The 21,154-nt window shown below is 36.6% G+C and overlaps 1 long non-coding RNA gene and 3 other non-coding genes across 4 annotated transcripts in view; all 4 read left to right on the plus strand.

The window, feature by feature from the left end:
* The window catches only part of LOC101882623 (uncharacterized), a 63,778-nt gene extending 52,388 nt beyond the window's left edge, over nucleotides 1-11,390 (plus strand). Inside the window, exon 3 of the long non-coding RNA XR_012406901.1 lies at nucleotides 9,992-11,390. This is a non-coding gene — a long non-coding RNA (uncharacterized lncRNA). The remainder of the gene's footprint in view (nucleotides 1-9,991) is intronic.
* Nucleotides 11,391-11,833: 443 nt separating this feature from the next.
* Nucleotides 11,834-11,908, plus strand: mir100-2 (microRNA 100-2). The gene has a single exon (NR_030053.1). It is a non-coding gene; the product is annotated as a microRNA 100-2 (primary transcript).
* Nucleotides 11,909-12,137: 229 nt separating this feature from the next.
* On the plus strand, nucleotides 12,138-12,230 carry mirlet7a-4 (microRNA let7a-4). Its single transcript, NR_029979.1, has one exon. It is a non-coding gene; the product is annotated as a microRNA let7a-4 (primary transcript).
* Nucleotides 12,231-20,476: 8,246 nt separating this feature from the next.
* Nucleotides 20,477-20,562, plus strand: mir125b-2 (microRNA 125b-2). Its single transcript, NR_030068.1, has one exon. It is a non-coding gene; the product is annotated as a microRNA 125b-2 (primary transcript).
* Nucleotides 20,563-21,154: the final 592 nt, after the last annotated feature.

Consider the following 21,154-nt stretch of genomic DNA (forward strand, 5'->3'; position numbering starts at 1 on the left):
AAAATATATAAAATGTTTTTAAAAAAAACTGATGGACATTGAAAGTATATAGATTACACAAATATGCAATTGCTGTATTGTTTAATGGTGGTATTATTATTATTATTATTATTATTATTATTATTATTATTATTTTTCTTTCAAAGTGTATTATTTTGAGTCTTTATTATTTTTATTTTTTTAGTTTTCTAAAGAAAATCCATATGTACTGTAACTTACATAATCTCTCATACAGAAAGAGACTTACAGATCTTGTATAAGATTTTTATTTTGTTCCCTTTAACAACAACAGCAATTATAAACAGTAAAACATGGGAGCCATAAATCCCTTAAAAGATTTCCCTTAAAGAAGAAAAGATACATATTTAGACAAATAATATTACATTTAAAAGTTACAATTCAAGAAAAATGTAGGCATATTGATGAAGTATACTCAATCTATTTACTCCAAATTAAAAAAAAAAGTATTTAGTCTTTGGTCTTAATGAAAAAGATTTTCCATGACATATATAGTGTGCACTGCATCAGTCCATTCTTCAACTAATATTATTCTTGTTGTAATTTAGTTTTTGTTTGTTTGTTTGTTTGTTTGTTTGCTAAACTGAAAAAATAAACCTTTGTCAATTTGTATGACCATTAAAAAAAAAATCTAAATAAATGTCAAAAAACATGGGTGAAACAATGTTCCTACATTATTCAGTATAAAATATTATGTGGAAGTACAACATTCTGACCTGCACTTATTATAATGAACACTGTTTAAAGGAATAAGTGAGCCTTTTATTGTATTTTTTTACATTGTAAAATATTAGGGTATTTGACAAATGGGTAAAAACCAGTGATTTGTTTGAAGTTTGCTCATTTAAAATGACAGTTATTTAATGTTTTGTAGCTACACTGTGTCCTTAAGTCTTTTAGTGTGCCATTAAATGATCTTTGTTTTAACTATGCCTGACATTTTTTTTCTTTTGTGTAAACGGTTTTCACACTGAATGACATTTTTGGAAGTCTTATTTAAATCCAAATTAAATGTGTGAGTCTTTTTTTGTCTCAGAACAAAAATACACTTGTTCTAATGTAAGAAAAAAAAGTTGAAATGCAAAAGAGAAAGTATAAGAGTTACACTCTGATGCTTGAAACCTTCTGTTCCATTTTGACTTATTACTTTTGCTTTGGTCAAACTTTACAGTAAGGTTTCATTTGTTAATGCTAAGTAATGTATTTGCTAACATTAACTAATTATGAACAATAAATGTAAAGCATTTGTTAATCAGTTTAATATTTACTAACACATTAATAACATTAAAATGTATGCTTGTTACAATTAGTTAATGCACCATGAGTTAACATGAACTAGCAATGAACAGCTGTATTTCCATTAACTAACGTTAACTAACATGAACAAATACTGTAATAAATGACATTAGTAATCAATTTATTTGCCTTAATCTGAATAAAACAATAATATGATTAAGGTGTCTGCATGAGATGCTCTTTAAATGCTCCTTTTATGATACCGTTTTACATGTTATAACACATAATTCGATTAACGTCAATGTGTCACCACACTATCAACATTTCCTCCGGAGTTTCATGTAATTTCGGGTGTTTCGTTTTTAATTTGTGGACTTTAACTGCTGTTTGGCATTTTCACTTTAATTTAGGAATATTTCATGCATGCCCCAGTCACAAATGAGATATTTGATGCATCTATGAACTGCTGGAAGAGTGTTGTTTTAATGGAATTTAATACCGAATGGGGAAAAAACCCTTCGCATTTCATGATGCAGGTGTTTGTGGTCCTTCACTGACTCGGTAGGTGCAGAGAATAGTGTCAAACAGCCGTGTGTGTATAGACTATCCTGTTGCAAAATGAAGCTGTACAGACTATCCTGTTGCAAAATGAAAATCGAAAACAATGGTAGTAGTTCCATTAAGGTGTTTGCATGTCTGTACTGCATTTCAATAATGCGACTAAAATCAGCATACTCAACATGGCTTAATTCGATTTCTATTTAGTTCGATTATGACTTTAATCTGATTAAAGTAATAAAGAAAGCACTTTTTACATGGTAGACTCTTAATCAGAGTATTGTCTTAATGGAATTAAAATCTGAGTATTGGTGTCCATGTAAACAGTGTTTGTTCCTGTTAGTAAATGCATTAACTGACAGTAATACAAGCTTATTTTAAAGTGTTTGGTTTGCTTTGACTTGCCTAAAATGTCAATTTTAAGCAGAATTGTTATCAGATATTTAGATTAATGTCTTAAGAACTTCTAACTTCATTTAAAGCTTTGTAATCTCTAAATTTCCCTCTGTGAATGCTCAGAGGCTAGACAAAGAAAAATTAACATCTGTGTTTGGTAATTGAACCAGGAGCAGTTTGTTTTCTCAGTGCATAATTACAATGTTACATATTTATTGTTTCCTATTTAATTATGTATTTATCTTATAATAGTGATTTACTTGGGTTTGTTGTCTGATATGTAAATAATCAGATTTTCAGAAATACTCAATACTTTAAACTCTTTTAACTGATTTCTTTGACAGTGAGTGATAGAAGGAAAAAATAATTTTTCTTTCTTTTTTTTTTCTTTTTCTTTTTTGCTGACAAGAAACAGACAAGACACAGAAGGTTTTTATGACTCAAGTGGTCACCCGAGTCTTTGCTTATTCTTCTCATGGGAAGATTCACAATTTTTGTTCTTTATCACTTTATCTGTGCCTCTCTTCTTTACTGTGTTTGTGCTGAGTGGGTGTTCTCTCTTATATTGCTCTCTTCTGGCTTCAGAGGATTTGGCTCCTCAGAACCACTGCCAAGGCTCTTTCTTTGAAAACCAATAAGACCTCACCGGTATGTCACCATAAACAGGCTCGGAGCCATTGAGCACAAGACAACATTGTTCTTCCTGTTGAGGTGAATGGTGCCCTATGGAGTCATTATAAGCGGTTGTGCTGTCGAGTGCTTCTTAGTGTGTTTCAGACCTGACCTCTCGTTGAGATTATATACAACCTCAATGCCTTTTATTAACAATTACTCATAATGTCGTCGAGCTTTTCCCACTGGCGGACTCACTGTAGGTAATAGGCACCTCAGGTGAATTCCTGCCAATTTTCTCAGTGTCAGGCTTTCAGTGGTGAGATGATTTGGAAGTGTTTAATTTTATTGTGTGATAAATAACTGGTTGTTCCTGCTTGTTTTAAGGGCATCTATAAGAGTTACAAGGTTGTGAACAATTAGTGCACAACAAGGAGAAATTTTCACCTCTGCACTCAAAATAAATTGGTGCATAAAAAGTTTTCACTCAGAAAACGCACAATTTCACAATTGAAACAAGAAGTAACGTGCAAGATAAACGCCTATTAAACATGACATTTTGAAGTAAAAAAAAAAAAAAAAAACCTCAAGTATTCTTGTAAAAATGTCCTCCAATAAAGTTTGTTTTATTTACTTTTTCGCATAAGCAAATGTACGCATAAGCATAAGAGTTTAATTATAGCCATTAAATAAAGATTTTTGCCTTCACAAAGGCATGACAGAACTAAGGCATCTTGCGCACCCTTGTCATAAGATCTTGTTGCACCTCTTGTCTCGCACTACAAGAAACATAAAACAACTGTAGTGGCAACAAACAAGCAAAGTGAAAAGTGATGCGGTGTGAATTTCTTTAATCTGTATCTATATATACTATACCTATCTGTCTGTCAAACTTTGTGCTTTTCTTGGCTGGGTGAAGCACCTGCCGCTTGGCATATCCTTTTGAAGAATCCCAATGTTAGAAACCAGAGGCTGACGTTTATTTTTAACAAGGTCCATTTCAAGACTGATCTTTTTTTAGCTGTTTATGAAGGGCATTTCAGCAGAAATTACACTCTTCAAAATCGAACAAACACTAGGTCAAAAATGGATAAACCCAATCACTGGGTTAATGATTGTCTTCTATGTGGAGTTATGACAAGGGATACAAACAAGTGATCTTTAATCTGCATTTCAGCATAAAAACTAAGGCTGCACAATATATCGTTTCAGCATCGATTTCGCAATGTGATCATTCGCAATAGTCACATCGCGAACATACAGTGCATCTGGAAAGTATTTATATCTCTTCACTTTTTCCACATATTTTATGTTACAGACTTATTTCAAAATTGATTAAATGCATTTATTTCCTCAAAATTCTACACACACAACCCCATAATGAGAATGTGATTTTTTTTTTAATTGTTGCAAACTTATTTAAAAAAAATCCCTGAAAAATCAAGTAAGTATTGACAGCCATTGCCGTGAAGCTCTAAATTGAGCTCAGGTACATTCTGTCTCCACTGATCATTCTTCAGATGTTTCAGCAGCTTAATTTGGGTTCACCTGTGGTAAATTCAATTGATTTAACATAATTTGAAAAGGCACACCTGCCTTTAGAAGGTCCCAGGGTTGACAGTGCATGTCAAAGCACAAACCAAGCATGAAGGCAAATGAATTGTCTGAAGGCACAAGGCTGAGGAAGGAAATATCCAATGAGCACAGATGGCCTTCATTATCTGTAAGTGGAAGATGTTTGGAACCACCAGGACTCTTCCTAGAACTGGGCGGCCATCTCAGCTGAGTGATCGGGGGAGAAGGTCCTTAGTCAGGGAGGTGATCAATAGCCCGATGGTCGCTGTGTCTGAGCTCCAGCGTTCTTCTGTAGAGAGAGGAGAACCTTACAGAAGGACAACCATCTGTGCAGCAATCCACAAATCAGGCCTGTATGGTAGAGTGGCCAGACGGAAGCCACTCCCTGCCTGGAATTTGCCAAAAAGGCATCTGAAGGACTCCCAGACAATAAGAAACAAAATTCTCTGGTCTGATGAGACTAAACACTAAATTGGCAGTAGTGTACTGTATGTAAGTGTGTGCAAGAGTGTGTTGGTGTACCCATGTTGGGTTGTGGATGGAAGGGCATTCGCTATGTAAAACATGTGCTGGATAAGTTGGTGGTTCATTTTGCTGTGGCAACCCCAGATTAATAATGGGACTTAGCCGAAAAGAAAATGAATGAATGAATGAGGTGTGTCAAGCTTATCTCATCATATTCAAAAAGACTTGAGGCTGTAATTGCTGTCAAAGGGGCATCAACAAAGTATTGAGCAAATGCTGTGAATACTGATGTACATCTGATTTTTCATGTTTTTTATTTTTAATAAATTTGCAACAATTTCAAAAAAATCTTTTTTTCACATTGTCATTATGGGGTATTGTGGATAGAATTTTTGGAAATAAAGCAATTTAATACATTTTAAAGTAAGGCTGTAACATTAACATAAAAAATATATATAAAAAAAAGTGAAGCGATATAAATACTTTAAGGATGCACTGAATGCAATGTTGAGTCTGGATTAAAATTTATAATTCCTCAAAGCATTCAGGCCTTGTTGTACCATTTGTAATTTTGAGTAATTAAGAATGATAAATTCTATTGTATAGTTTATGAAATGAAGACTATGCAGTATTATTTTACATTACATTATTCAAATACTGTATACATGAATACAGTTTGACTCCCCAGAAAACAATAAAATGCTGTTTATTAAATTAGAGCAATTTTGGCATAAATCTGTCATTTTTCTCAGTTTTTTAAATATTTTTTTATATTTATCAGCTTAATTTATTCTTGTCCACTGTTCTCTGTCATCCTAAGGCCACCAGTTGGTGGTAAGTGTGGGTACGAGGTCCCTTTCATCGCTGCTTGCAGCTTTCATTTTCTTTATTGAATTTGTCTGTGCTTGTAAATTGTTTCTTGTATTTTGTGCACACACACTCTCCTACAGAATCATACCAATCAATCTAAAATTCTAAATTCCAAATAGTTATTAAGCACATCTAGTGAAATTGCATTCATATCGCAGTAAATATCACAGAATAAAAAAGTATCACAATGTTAGATTTTTCCAAAATTGTACAGCTCTAAAAACCCTTACTAACAGTATTAATAGGAACCTTTTATGTTCAGTTAGTTAATGTTTCATACGTCTTCACTTTGCATTTACTTCTTCTCTCCTTTTGTTGCCCAATGTTGGAACCAACAGAGACGGACACTACCCCCTATCCTAATGCCCTCTTTGTTCACCCTTATGTTGGAGGCCCGCTCTTAAAGCTTGGCATGGGTTAAGGCAGGCGAGAGGGTTGAGGGGGGAGAGAAGAAGAGTGGGCACAGGGCAAATAAGGGGCAGACAAGGGGGCTTGGCAGACACCTGAAAGTCAAATCTGCTCATTTAGATTCAAGAGGAGCAGGATGTGGAAGAGACTTTAATAGCCTCTTTGTACCCCCCTCGCCCCCCTTATAAGCTCCTACAGACAATTTCATTATGTCACAATTGTTTGCAAGCAGATGTTAAACAAATTTATTGACATTTATCCCAGAATCATTTCAATATTTATTAATATTACTTTATTTTAAATGAGCTATGTATTTTATAAAATGTATGAGACTGTTCAAAAGTCAAGGGTCTGTGGGATTTTTTGGAAGTTATGGTCCCCAAAGCTACAATTATTTGTTGAGAAACACAGTAAAAATTTAACTGTAATTATTGCAAATTAATATGACTGATTTCCATTTCTTAGTGTCAGAATTCATGCAAATATGTTGATATTCTGTAATAACATTTATTATTATGATTGCTGGAAAAAGTTCTCTGCTTGATTCTGAGTTTTATGGAAATCTTGATGCCTTTTTTTAAGAGAAAACACTTTTTTCGTTATAATAATAATATATCGTTATTTGAAAACATAAAAAAAAGTCTTACTGCCCACAAACATTTTAAAAGGCAGCATATCTGTTGTATGTATACAACAATTTGAAATGTATGATTAGACATTAAAGATGCAGTAGGTGATCTACTAACCGGTTAGCATAATATCTTTGAAACCTCTGCCATTCAAAATCACGCCTTCTGATATCATGAACATGCACCTTAAAGATGACCATAGAAAACCCACTAGATCATGTCATTCGCCATCTAGAAAACTTTATAGTACTTTATACTACAATTCCGAATAAAAAACTGTATTATATCTAGCACGTTTTCAGTTGTACAGCAAGCAAAACTTGTCATAATGTGCAATGTTTCATGCATGCAAGGATTACAGGCCTCACTCTCTCCTGTGATTTGTCCTAAAGCGAATGCTAAATGCTTTGAGGTTGGCCTGCGGGGTGCAGGAATTACACTCATTACCAAGCCATACTTGCATGCTATTTCAGAGCGAATATTCAAAGTAGCATGGTAAACAATACAGCGAGCATGTCACTGGTTGTCAATGTTCAAAAATGAACCAATGTGATATGAATATAAAACCAACTACAGCTGCAAAGCAGCTAGGCGGAATAGCGCTATTTACTTATGTTTTGTTCAACTAAATAAAAATCGACATTATCGATACTGTAAAAGATCCCTTATGAAAATGTAAATAGTTACATCAATCTTTCACCTGAAGATTTCAGTGGCTGAACAACACTTATGTGCATATAACCCATTCATAACAACATAATCTACATCAGCTTTGCGTGAATAAATTTGTTTTAAAGTGTAACATTACCTGTCTAAAAGAAATACTTCAGCCATGGTGTCATCCTTCCTCCAGCGTGCAAAATTAACTCCAGTATTGATTCAGGATTTTCAGAAGTTTTGATTCAGCATTTGTTTTTACCGCTGTGACTGTCTTGTGTACACATGAACGCTTTGTGTGCAGATGGCAAATGGCAGATCTGCATGAACAGATGCGCAGATGTACAAATCTACAAATTAATTCATTCATTCATTTATTCATTCATTCATTCATTTGCTGACAGAAAGTTTGGGCTAGTTATCAGAACTATGGGAATTGACAGCCTGACAATTATTACTTAGATGAACATTTTTTAGTTGTATGCCTTACCCAGCATATAAAAATACACATAAATACATTTAGATCATTTAGTTTAATCATTACTATTGGAATGTGAAGAGACTTTCAACCAGCACAACTAAAAAATGCACCTTAGACATATTCAAGCACATGATTTGTCTGCCAACATGATCCAAATAGTTTTGGTTATTATGACTGTTTAGAAAGGAAAATATAAATTAGCTTTGGTCTTGTGATGATGCTGTTCACATCACATTGCCACCTTTGGAAAAGTAAGAAAAATCTGGGGAACGAATATAATGTTGCACCACATGCTGGCTGCAGAATGTGCATCCCTGAAACTATTCCCCTCCTGCCATGTTGCACACCAGAGATGAGTTAAACTGCATTGCAGGATGAATGGGAAGCCATATTGAGATCTCATGAACCATTTCATGAGCAATTCTCATGTGATTCTGCAACTTCGGAGGGCGGACACATTTCTTTCTTCATGCAGAAAACTATTGGGCTACAGAGATATATCTCTGTCAGGGTGCAAAATAAAGAAATATTACATTATTGATAGGACAGCTTTTAGGTGAATGATAAATAATATAGGTGAAGGAGTCTCTGTGACAGTGAGGTAATAGCACTCAAATATGTTTGACTGTCTGGGGAACGGCGGAACGCCAGCCAGACTGTGACCAACTGACACACTGACTCACACACACACACACACACACACACACACACACACACACACACACACACACACACACACACACAGAGGCAGGGAGCAATAGAGAGACTGTGCCAATGCCTGGATTAGGCAGCCATGTAAACAAGCAAATAGATATGGAGACAAGCAGACAGACAGACACAGGCAGAGAGACAGATGGACGGACAGACACGGAGACAAAATGCTATTAATTGCATCCGATTAGGATGGCGGGCACAGCTTCCTGTCTACGGCCGGCTCTGTATTTGTTCGTCGGACGTATCGAAAATATTTTTCGCAGTTGTTTTGTTGATCTGAAGGAGTTTTTTCGCCTTTTAAAAAGAATGAATCATGACAGCGTTTGGACCGCTGCTCCGTAGCTTTTTCCAGAACAGGACAGTGAGCAGTGCTCCCTCTCTCACTCGCTCGTTTTGCTTCTAACTTTCTGTCTCTGCCATTTTGATGAGCTTGAAAAAAGTGTATCTCTTTTTCTCTCTCACTACGTGGCGTGGATTGGATGCCGACTGGAAGGAAGGAGGGAGGAGTAGGAGCGAGAGAGAGCACGCTGCTCGCGTAGACGGAGAGATGGCATATTTGCAGAAAGAGAAATGTGGTGTGAAAGCAGTCCTTTTCAGTCTTCACTCTTTAGACTTTTGTGACGTCCGTAAAGCTGCTTTTTTTTTTTTTCTGCACTACGCTCTACCCCTCTTTCTGATGCTGCTTGCATATCTCCGTTATAAACTTTTTTTTTCTAAACGGACGTCTTTATAGCTTTATTTCATTGCTCTGTCAGTTTGTTTCTGTTTCAGTCCGTTCCTTGCTTGTTTTTAATCGCCCCTCAGTTAGCTTTATTCATGGGAGTTAAAGACAAAGGGAAACGTCCACATTTTGGCACCACTAAGGGGAGTCAGAACTGCAGCCAAGGACCCTGCTGAGATCCAAAAAACCCCAGCACAGCGAAGCGCCAAAAAAAAAAAAGAAAAAAAGAAAACACCACCCTTTCCTTTGCATGGTCACAAATTCCACTCTCCCTGTAGCCAGGGCAGTGCCGCAGCTCCTCCTCGACCACATCTCACCGCATTCGACCTTTCCGCCTTCTCCTCAGTCTTCCACGGAACCTTTTCTGACCCATTTTTGAGAGTTTTCGTTTTTTTCACTGTAAATACGGATAGGACCGGCCGCACAGGAGGGCGAAAAAGGGGACAGGGGCTTTTTCAATGTTGTCTGTCGATGACTTGGCGATTTGTTCTTGTTGAACTAGGGATGATGTTTTTGGCTTCTTTTTTGAGGTTGTAGGTGCTGTATGTGTTCTTCCTTCGTGTCAGGACGTGTTTGTGTATTAATGGTTTGATCATGTGAATGAGCACTTTTGTACTTCCTTCTAACGGCTGTCTTTCTTTCCTGTTCCAGATTTTTTTGCGGGCAACGGAATTGGCCTAGTCAGTACCCTAAGCCTGACTCCATATTGCCACCAGGTGTAGGCTAACTCCGGTATGGACATCGCACTGGTCAGCAGCATATAGACAGACATCCTCCTCGGGTACGCTACTTTTTATTTGCCCTTTTTTTCCTCTGTCCGTTCTTTTAGTTCGTTTCAATCAGAACTTTCTGTATCCTGCATCTTGTTTACCATTGGGTAGTATTCTTTCTTGTTAGTTTAAGAGTCGCGAAAGCTGTCCGCGTTGCTGTAGGTTGATGCTTCGTATCAAGTTCAAATTTCACTTTGCTTCATTATTTTTTAAAGATATATATATTGCATTTTGTTTTTAAGCATCAAATACTTGTCCGCTTGGTAAAGGTCTTATCAGAAATAAATGTAGGTCAATTGCGGTTCAACATAAATAGCAGTTTTTTTTTCTACAAAAACGATAAGAGCTGTCCAAATACTGTTTAGCGAGTCACAATTCATTTGATTTCACTGGAATCAGCAAACGTGTAACGAGTGAGTGGTCTTACGATGCCATGGAAACACATTTGTAATTTGAGACTGTGTTCTGGTGTGCTCAGGATTCCACCAACAACTTATTTGTTTTCAGTCTGGCACATCTCATAATGCAATGCACTGTGGGTCCAAAGAAATGGGTCAGAATGTAATGCAGATATCTTTAGCATTTTCTCTATTGTTCTGGAATAACCTTTGATTTCCCTTAGGGAGTGGCACTGTACCATGAATCATGGCATTTCTAATTGCAGCTTGTTGCACCTACAACTTGTAGTGCAGAATGGGAATACCCTTATCGCTGTGATTGTGATTTCTTATTTTTAATAGTGTGTAAATAATGTGTTAAAAAATATTTTAGATGTGCGCAGTATATTATCGAAAAATTAAACTAAATAAAATGTGAAATTCCTATACATGCGCTCAAGTACACAATATACGTGTCGATGTAAATAATAATAATCTTTAATAGCTGCTTTCTTAAATGTCAGTGACTGCAGCAGATTTGATCTAACAGTAGCAGTGTTGTCTGATCTGGACACAGCAAACACCACCTGTGTCTTTCAGACTGACCTTCACTTTGAAAGAGACTGTGGTTAGAGACTGTGGTCATTTAGAAAGCATCCGAAAATCATGGTCAAAAAAATTGTTTTCTTAATTTCTTAATCACTACTTTATTTAGTTAGACCTATTAAAAAACATACACAAATATATATTTTTTTTATTTTACCACCTACGATAGTTGTGCATCAACTTATTTGATTAATTTGTTAAATTTGTTAAAGTTGTAGTGATTTACAGGAATTTGTTGTTGTTTAATTCTAGTCAATGAGATTTTCTGTATGAGACTTGAAGTAAATTAATTTTTCCAGAAAATTGTTTTTTAGTTGGCAATTAAATTGTATATTATGCTTATGTTATTGTTGTATGCTAGCGAAAAGTTATCCACATTTTATTTGTTAATTTATTTTTTACATTATATTGCTCAGTGATTCCGATTTTCAAGTCGGCGCTCATTTTACAGGTTTTCTACTTTCTCTGTTCATGAATTCCTAATCTTTTTTTTATCCTTTTTTATGAATTTCAGGTGATGTACATAATGATCTTCTTCCAATGTATTACCTGTTGAATTGCTCTTATATCTCTTCAAAAAATGCTTTTAAACATGAGCATCTATGGCTTTTTTATTTGCCTTTCGTTTTAAATTGGTGCATGTGGAAAAAAACAACCCTAAGAATTAGCATTTTGTTATGCATCGGATATTATTTTTGAAGGTGGAGGTGGGTGTTGCTGTGACGCAGTGCAGTGATGCCAGCTGCCACAAACCCGTAGATCCGAACTTGTGGTGTCTCTGTGCACAAGCTCGTGTCTATAGGTATGTGTCTGCGAGGTGAACGCAACAGTCTTCCCTGCAGCCTCTGCTGTTGACTAGAAACTTCTGTGCTGTGTTGACACTTTAACAGTTATCAAATCTAAGGATTTCTTTCAGTCAGTAGCAAAAATATTTGCTTCATTCACTAGCATAACCGGATTTCATATTTTTTGCACAGTAAAAGAGGTCTGCCGATGTAAACGTAAGCAGCCGCGAGGTTTTTGTCTTTTCCCTTAAGTATTAGAGCGATGTCTCGGGATGAGGTAGTAGGTTGTATAGTTTAGAGTTACAACACGGGAGATAACTGTACAGCCTCCTAGCTTTCCTCGAGCAGACGCCCTCCTCTGTAAAAGCTGCAGTGCTAATGCTAACGTAACTAGCAGAGATACAAACAAGCTCCCCTGACGTGCTGAGAGCAATGCAACAGTGATTATCAGCGTTAAATATGGAGTCTGAAGGTGTCTGTTGAACATTTAACAACGTCAGATGTAGCATTTTTAGTTTTACACGTTTGTAGGCAAGTGTTTACAGTTAAGGCCCGTTCACACTAATGAGGATGACAACTGTATAATTAACCATTTTATCTACAGCACATCACAGCTTGAACGATAACAAACAAAAAAACAGTGCAGTCACTTTCAGAATTATATATTTTTTCAGATGATGAATGATAAAATCACTGACCTAATCATAATCAAGCTGACTTTAAAAAGCTTGATCATTAAAAGTGGTGTATCTTAGTGCATGCTTACAGTATAATAAGCAACTGTTGCTGTGGATGCTTAAACACTGTATTCAATTTATCCTCATAGGTGTGAACCGGCCGTTTGCCAGGATTACCATGTTTGCTAAACATCTTGTGTTTATTAGTTTCAACAGAACCTGTACGCGAATAAATGACCTGTTTTAATCACTCGGTTTAAAACGTTATCCTATAACAGTGATTTTTATGTGGTAGCCCAGCATCAAAGTAGTTTCACACCACCGCAAGCATATAGCTTGTAATAAAAAACAGGATACTAGAAATGTGACATTTCTATCAAAAGACCACACAGTTATTACAACAATATGTTTAACATGCTATCCTACAGAGCTCTGCACCACAAACACCACGTCCTAAAATACACATGGAAACTGTGAAAGCCTTCTTTTGATATTTCCTTCTGGATTTTATTTAACCGTGGAGCGCACTGTATTTCTCGTCAGCTTTGAAAACACATGTATAACTGGCAACATTTTTGGCTTTTTTTTCTTTGCATAAGCGCTAATAAAAATGTGATTTTAATGATATGAGGTACAAGTTATGTTAAAAATGCAATGCTAATAGACTGTTTGTACTTTTAGGTTAGTTTAACATTAGTACATGTTTACTTGCAACCTGCTTGTATATTTTACCTGTAATTTATTTCTTAATTTGTTCGGCACACACACCAAGGCTGTTCAAGGAGTTACTATGAAGAAACTAACTGTTGCAGTTGTGGTTTAAGTGCAACTATTTGTTTTTGTTTGTTCGTATATGTGGATCCCAAAACACATAAATGTTTTTGTGATGACCTGAAAAGCTGGTGAATTTTGTAGGAAGCAGCATCTGCAGTGTGCCACGGGTTGAGCTGCAGTCACTGCGTCAGACCAAATATCTGAGAGCATGGCAGCCTGTATGCAGATTTTTGTGAATGACACTTCAATCGTGATCACGTTGTGTTGTTGCAGTTCGGTGTCTTTGTGTTGTGCTTTCACTTTGTGTGTGCTTTGGTGAGGCTTGTCGCAGGTGTGTGCGCTCACGCTAGGTGTGGTTGTTGTGTTTGACAATGGTGTTTTGATTATGTTCAGTGTCCATTTCTTCTTGATTCGGTGGTACTCCTGCAGCCACCTGTTTGCATGAAAATCGGCTTTATTGAAGCAGTCTTGGAAATTCAAGCTCAATCTGATGATCATAATTTATTTTCAGATTTTAAAAAATATGTTCACTACCAGTCTGTTAAAAGTTTTCTTTCATTATTCTGTTCATCAAGGTGACATTTATTAAATGTAAAAAATAGTTAAATTGTTTAATATTTATTAAAATTTTAAATAACTGCTTACTGTATGTAGTTTCAAATGAAGTTATTACTTTAGTCATTATTGCTTTTATTACTATTATCATTAATAATAATATTTCATATTAGAGTGATTTCTGAAGGATCGTGTGACTGAAGACTGGAGTAATGAAGCTGAAAATTCATCTTTAAAATCACTGGAATAAATGATTATAAACTGTTTTTTTATTGCAAAAACATTTTACAATTTGCACTGTAATTTTGATTAAATAAATGCAGCATTGGTGAGCAGGAGAAACTTATTTTAAAACATTTAAAAATCCTACTGACCCCAAACTTTTGACTGATAGTGTATTTTTATATATAATTTTTTTAATTGATAGTAAGTAGTATACTAGGCAACTAGTTAAAATTAAAATGATTTCTAAAGGATCATGTCACACTGAAAGCAGAGGCAATGATGCTAAATATTCAACTTTGTTGTCACAAAATGAAATTATATTTCACAAACACTTTAAAATAAGAAATATTTTACAATATTGTGTTTGATCAAATAAATGCAGCCGTGGTGCACAAGAGACACAAAATACATTCAAAAATATTGAAAACATTTGCAGTAATGCAGTATATTACTTTTGATTGTAATGGAAATGATGTTCCACATATACATTGAAAAAATGGGGAAAGAAATTGCCACAAGAACTTTACAATTTATTTCTGTTGATTTTAAACAAAAAAATTAAATGTATTAATGTTCAACTTAATTTGTTTATTTAAATTCAGCCCATTTAAATTGTTTACAACCACTTAAAAAAATGTAGTAATCCAAGGAATCATCTTTGAATCTTTTTTTTGTGTACATACACACATGGAAAATAAACACTTTTAATTTCTTTGGATCAACAAATATACGGTTATTTTTTTCTTTCAAGTTTGAAATTAAAAGGTTGTAATTAAAATTTTATTTGCAAAGAGATGTCATCTTTTAAGACATATTTCTATTCATTTTTTAGACAAGACAGTACAGTACCAATGTGTAAGTCAGTATTTGGTGGAATAACTAATATTCAATCTTAATAAATGAAAAAAATAAAATAAATATTGTGAGCACTGAAATATAAACATGTAAGCACTGCACATGCTTAGAATTCGCGTGCATAATTCCGGCCTTGCCTATATTACATACAATATTATTTTAGTCAGGTCTGTTTGAGCTCATTTCCTGCAAAAAAAAAAGTACAATTTTAACAGTAAGATTAATATTAGTAACGTCCAACAGTCGATTTCAGCACCACCGTGATTTGCAATTGTCAGTGCACAACTACTGCATTATTCAGTGATTTGAGAGAGCAATCATTCTTGCTGACCAGTGCGAGTGCTCAAATGTACTTGTGACTCTAATTTGACAACTTAATTTTTATGTTGATCGGTCCTGGATTTTGTAGGTCATTGGATAAATGAATGGATCAGCAAGTGAAAATTAAGTATGATTTGTTGGTAGTGTTTTCACACAGAGGGCTCAAAACCACCCTCGCACGACTTTATCTAATAAATCAAAATTACAGTTAGAGTATATCTGGAATGGGCTAAATGGAATTTTGGTTTGTGATTTTGTTGGAGGAAGTTATAGATTGGAGTGTGTATCTGAAAGATGTTTACAGCTGATGCTTTTCTTTACCAACAAACACCACAGTACTTTGTGTGTTTATTTTATGCTAAGATATGCAGTGATACATGCATACAGTTACAGTGGCCAGCATATAAGTGCACTTCACACAAATCTCTCTTTTAAATTCATATTTTTAATAGGAAGCTATACAGTATTATATTTGTGCATATACATTAGATTAGTCAGTAGCGAAGCCAAATATGGAGCTTATCTAACAAAATAACTTATGATAATAGTCTAAAAACTAGTACAGCCAAATATATGTTTTATAAAAATATTAAGTACAAATTTAAACAAGAGGAAAAATCAAGAGAAGCTAATGTATATATAGTATATATATAATATAAAATGTGGTGTACTTAATTATGCTGAGCACTGTATATACAGTCAAGTCCAAAATTATTAATACCCCAGGCAAATTCTGACTTAAAGTTACCTACAATTTATTTGACCGGATATGGCAGGAGAACATTGCCAGGGGTATGAATAACTTCAGGTTTAACAGTCTATATTTTCAGTCCTGCTGAAATTAGCATCATAATGTGATGGCAACAACATTCACAATGATTAATAAATGGCGTCTCGATCATAGATGATGTTTGGTTCATGCTGGCAGCTCTGACAAGGCACATGGTTTAGTGCCTAGCCTTAATATATGTTCGAAGCCTGTTTATTATACATAATATACCGTTTCCTGTGTTGCTAACAATGTGAGTCAGCAAACTTCTAAAGCAGCTTAAGAAACACACTGTTGATAAATAATGTTATGAGCGCTCTGCCACCCAGAATGCCTCGGGGAGAGAAAATGATGCACTGAAGCCAAATGTGTACAGAGTTCAGCCTCGTTTCACAAAAAAAAAATAAAATTGTGCCATCAATGTGGAAAAAAAAACTGTTCCAGAAATGCAAGTCTGCAGCTAAAAAGACCAAGAGAACCAAACCTCAAGCCACATTTAGCACAGTTTTGGATGTGCTGTAACAAATTTGGATATGGATAGACTGTTCTGTTGGATGTGGACCACATTTTCACCACGGAAATAACCATATTTGTGAATGAGTTCTCAAAGTCAGTGATGAGATTTTTTTTTTGTTGGGAATAATTGGATTTATTTTTGTGAATTTACATGAATATGACTGACAATTGTTGGAAAATACACATCTGAACCGCCAAAACATTATTTCTGATAGACATTTAAGCTTAATAATAGGCATTCATATTCTCTGTTTCTCTCTTTATATCTGTCTCACTGTCAGTCATGCCCTTAAGGCTGCTTATACACTTAGCAAACAATAGTGCTTTTGTGTTAAAGCAGGAGATGGGACCCAGAGAACGTGTTTTGCTGATGACATCATTCTCTGAGCTAAAAAAAAATCGAGGTTTATTTTATCTGAATCAAAAAAAATAAATAAAAAATCCCAAACAGTGCAGTAGTTTACTGCGTTGGCTGAGGTTGGCATAAATCCACTTTGCACTTGTTAACGTGAATAGCATTGGTATTGCTATTTCTGTATTCCAATTAGGGAATGTTGTTTGTTTTGTTTGATTAGAAATATTGTGAGAGGTTGTTATAATTGAAAATAGCACAAATTAAGGCTTTTTAAAATGTGGATTGTTGTGATGGATATGCAGAATTTTTCAGCATTTATGAATGACTTATTCAATCATTCAGAAACATTTTGATGCTAATTTGTTATGCAGAAATTCTGTATTTTTGGGGGTGAATAACTAATCAATACAGACAAAATATACAATTGAAGAATGAATGATAAATTGATCTGGAAGTCAGTGCTGTATGTACTCATTTCTTTGTAAAAATAGCATATACAGTGCTCTGCATATATAGGTACACCCCTCACAAATCTCTTAATTAAATTAATATGTTCTATTGGATGATTTACAATATTTCTGTAAATTTGTGCATATATGTTAGATTAGTTAAAAATTAATCTGGAGCTTATCTAACAAAATAACTGAAGAAAATGGTCCAAAAATTAGCAGCCCAAATTTATATGTTAAAGAAAAATATTAAATAAAAATGTGAAATAAGGAAAAATCAAGAAAAGAAAAAAAGAAAAAGATTATACAATTTTATTGGAATTCAGTAGTTTTTGATATTTTTTGCAAAATTTCACATGCATTTAAATGTATTATCTTTCTATTTTTAAAGATGTTTGGTGACTAAAATATTATTTTAATAAATAAATCTCTTTAATAAATCTGTTTTGTTCAAATTCACTAAAACATAGGACCTGTATTCACTGAGAAATGGAGAAAAATATTCATTTTCAAAATGGGGTGTACTCATTTACGCCGAGCACTGTTTTATTATAATTAATATGAAAATAAAATGATTAAATATATAAATGTGTGTGTAGTTTAAAATGTGACGTCTTTATATATGATCTATTAGATCGAAAATAGAAAAAATGTTTAGATAGAAAAATATTTTAGTTGAATTTGTCAGACCAGTGACGTAGTAAATATTTTGAAATAAGATATTGTGATTCTGTTTTTTTATTATTATTTTTATGTGGGACCCTCACCTGTATGATAAAGTGCAGTTGGGGGCCCTCTGTTGGCTAGTTCTGGTTTTTGAGATCTTTTATTACTGTATTTACACAGATATTAACCACGAGAATGCAGACAGAGCAAGAGTGTGTCTGTTTAACACAGCTCTGTAGCTTCCTTTAGTGAAGTACGGCAAGCAAAAGGGGCCAAAATGAATCTCGAGGTTGATCATTTTTTAACTGGTAGCATAAGATAAATGACTGCTTATGTCCAGGAGAGGGAAGTCTAACACCATTTCTACAGGATGCCATGATAAGTGTTTTGCGGGCATATTGTAATCAAAATTTGAAAAAGTTTACGTGAAAGGTTGTTGAACTGTGCAAGCACTGTGAAGATTGTTTCAGAGCAAATATAACATGTGAAAGTACAGTGCATGTGAAATGTTGTCCGTCGCTGATGAGGTCCCATCCAAGTGGGCCGTCTGAGGTCTCCTTCACCGCAGTCTCCCTGTGTCCCCCCTTTTCTCTCCTCTCCACTTTACATCTCCCCGATTCCTTTGCCTTCTGTCATTCTCGTTCCTCTATCCCTCGGTTTTCTTCCTCGTCTCCCTCTGTTGTGGCCTCGGTGCTAGCCAGGCGGGATCGAATGTAAGCCAAGCACATCATATTTTCATGTGTTCATGCCTCTTTTTATCCCCTGCCCTCCCTTTTCTCAATATTCTCAGTGTCTCTCCCTCTCTCTCTCTCCCTGTGCTTGCTCCCTCCCTCTCTCTATTCTTTCTCTAGTTCCCTCCCTCCTGCTCCAATCTTCATTTCAGCCAGAGAAAGAGAGGGAGTGAGAGAGGGAAAGAAAGAAAAAGAAAGAAAGAGTGGAATAATGGTGAGCAACGGGGGAAATTTCTGCGCTTGGAAAGTTTTTCTTCCTCCGAAAGCGAGGACAGATCTCGGGTAAGGACGTTTATGAGATGAAAATCTCTTCTCTTTCGCCGTCGGCCCATCTCTCTCTCTCTCTATTCCTCCTCTCTTCTTTTCTCTCAGGGGGTAGCGGGCCTCTTGCGCTAACTGGTGTCAGCTGTTGCAGGAAATGAAGGGATCACTTCTATCCCGGTCTTTCTCTCCTACTCTCTCACTCTTTCTCTGGACTTTTCAAGAGACTGGAATACCAGCAAAAAGAGCCGCTCGCTCATACAAGCACATGAATGGGACTGAGGAAGAGCAGCTTCGCCTGTTCACTCTTTTGACACTGTAGATCAGATATTCCTCCTGTTTTTCTCTCAGGATGGAAAACGCTCTTGTCGCACATGTGACACGGGGTGAGAGACGGTGCGTGTATGCGAACGCCCCCCCACCCCCTATGCTGATCTCTCATCTTATAGCCCTCTGGGTAGAAGTCTGGTGTGTGTTGCCGGTGTCATGGCCCTGCCTCTCTCTCTCTTTCTCTCTCTCTCTCTTTCGTCTCCCATTCAATTTTCTGTCCTATAGGCTGATTAATCCGGATACCTTTTCTCCCCAGATTCTTTGTTTCCTTTGTTCACGTTTTTTCCTTTTTCAGTAGCGCTCTGCTGCCATTTGAATTTCCCACCTTTTTTCTCTCTCCCTCTCTTTCTGTCTCTCGCTCACATGTTCCTCCTCTCTCTCTTTCCTCTGCGGCTCCAGACAGCAGGCAGACATGAGCCTGTCAGCGTCCTCTCTTTCCTTTATATGTCCTCTCGTCTATTCCTTGCGTAATTGGTAATGTGTTACACTGCATCATGGGATGATCAACGTAAAAACATGTTGTTTTTTTTGTCTCTTCCTCTATGTCCTCTCAGGCGTGTGGAGAACGCGGCACCCGGGGCACGGCCAGTCGTTCCCGCCGGCTCGGTGAGTTCACTTCCCTTCTCTCAGTGCGAGTGTGTGTGATTTATACAAGCGCTGATGTGACCTGATAGTGTCTGTATGTGAACTAGCAATGACAGTTCTGCTCTGTTATCTTGGATGAGAGCTTCAGCTCTACGTGACCGTAGTCTCTTTTCTCCTCTCTCGACTGAGCAGTTTTAAATCAGACGAGTGAATGTCCGCAGCGATTCATCTGGGTGAATGTAAAGACAGGTGCTCCATTGGTCTTATGTGTGCGTGTGGTCAGCGTGAGGAGTCTGTGTGTGGCGCCACTTCTCCACGCATGTCCTCGTCCGCTGTGCGCATGTGTGTTTGTGCATGAGACCCGATGTCTTTGTGTGCAGTCCACGCTGATGGGCGTGTGTGTGTGTAACTATGTTGTGTTGCTTCAAAGTGCCCAATGGCAGTGTATTTCGAACGGATGCCGTGTTAGAAACAACCGAGGGGAGAAGGAACTGGATGACAGAATGGCGAAGACTCTCGGTGCTTCACCGTGCCCCTCTCCTTCCCTGAGACCCTAACTTGTGACGTTCTGCTTCGATGTCCACGGGTTGGGTTCTCGGGAGCTGTGAGAGGCACTCAGTCGTCCACCCATCCAGGAGGAACCAGAGGACAGGCCGACATCCAGGCTGATTGAGTGGGGAAGGAAGGACAGACAGGAAGAAGAGACGAAAAAGGGGATGAGTGAGATGAAGGTGGCTCACGGCAGGCCTGCGGTTTGAGGGTTTAAAGGATAGGCAGAGGGAGAAACGTGAGTGTCGTTGGGCCATCGAGGGTTTAGCCCAAACAAAGCGTATGTTTAGACTGTGAGTCAGGACACTGAAATGGCTGTGTGCGTGCATGTCTGTGCCACAGCATCTGTTACGCCCTCGTTCCGCACCCATATTTGTGTGCGTCTTTTTGTGTGTCAGGGCATTTTTGTAAATCCGGATTCTTCTCTCCATACAGAAAGTCCTCGTAGATGGATGTGTCCAGTGACTCGGGTGCATGTGTGTGTGTTTTATCCATCCATTTGAGAGCAGCACAAAGTACTGTTGAGAGCGTGACATCGATAGCTCGGTACACTTGTGTTTGACCTCATACAAACTCTCATCGACATACAAATAAACATGCACATGTACAGGCTTTTACCTGAGTGCGTTTGTGTGGGGGAAGGGATATAAATTGCGAC

The sequence above is a fragment of the Danio rerio genome, chromosome 5, assembly GCF_049306965.1.
Source record: "Danio rerio strain Tuebingen ecotype United States chromosome 5, GRCz12tu, whole genome shotgun sequence".
NCBI lineage: Eukaryota > Metazoa > Chordata > Actinopteri > Cypriniformes > Danionidae > Danio > Danio rerio.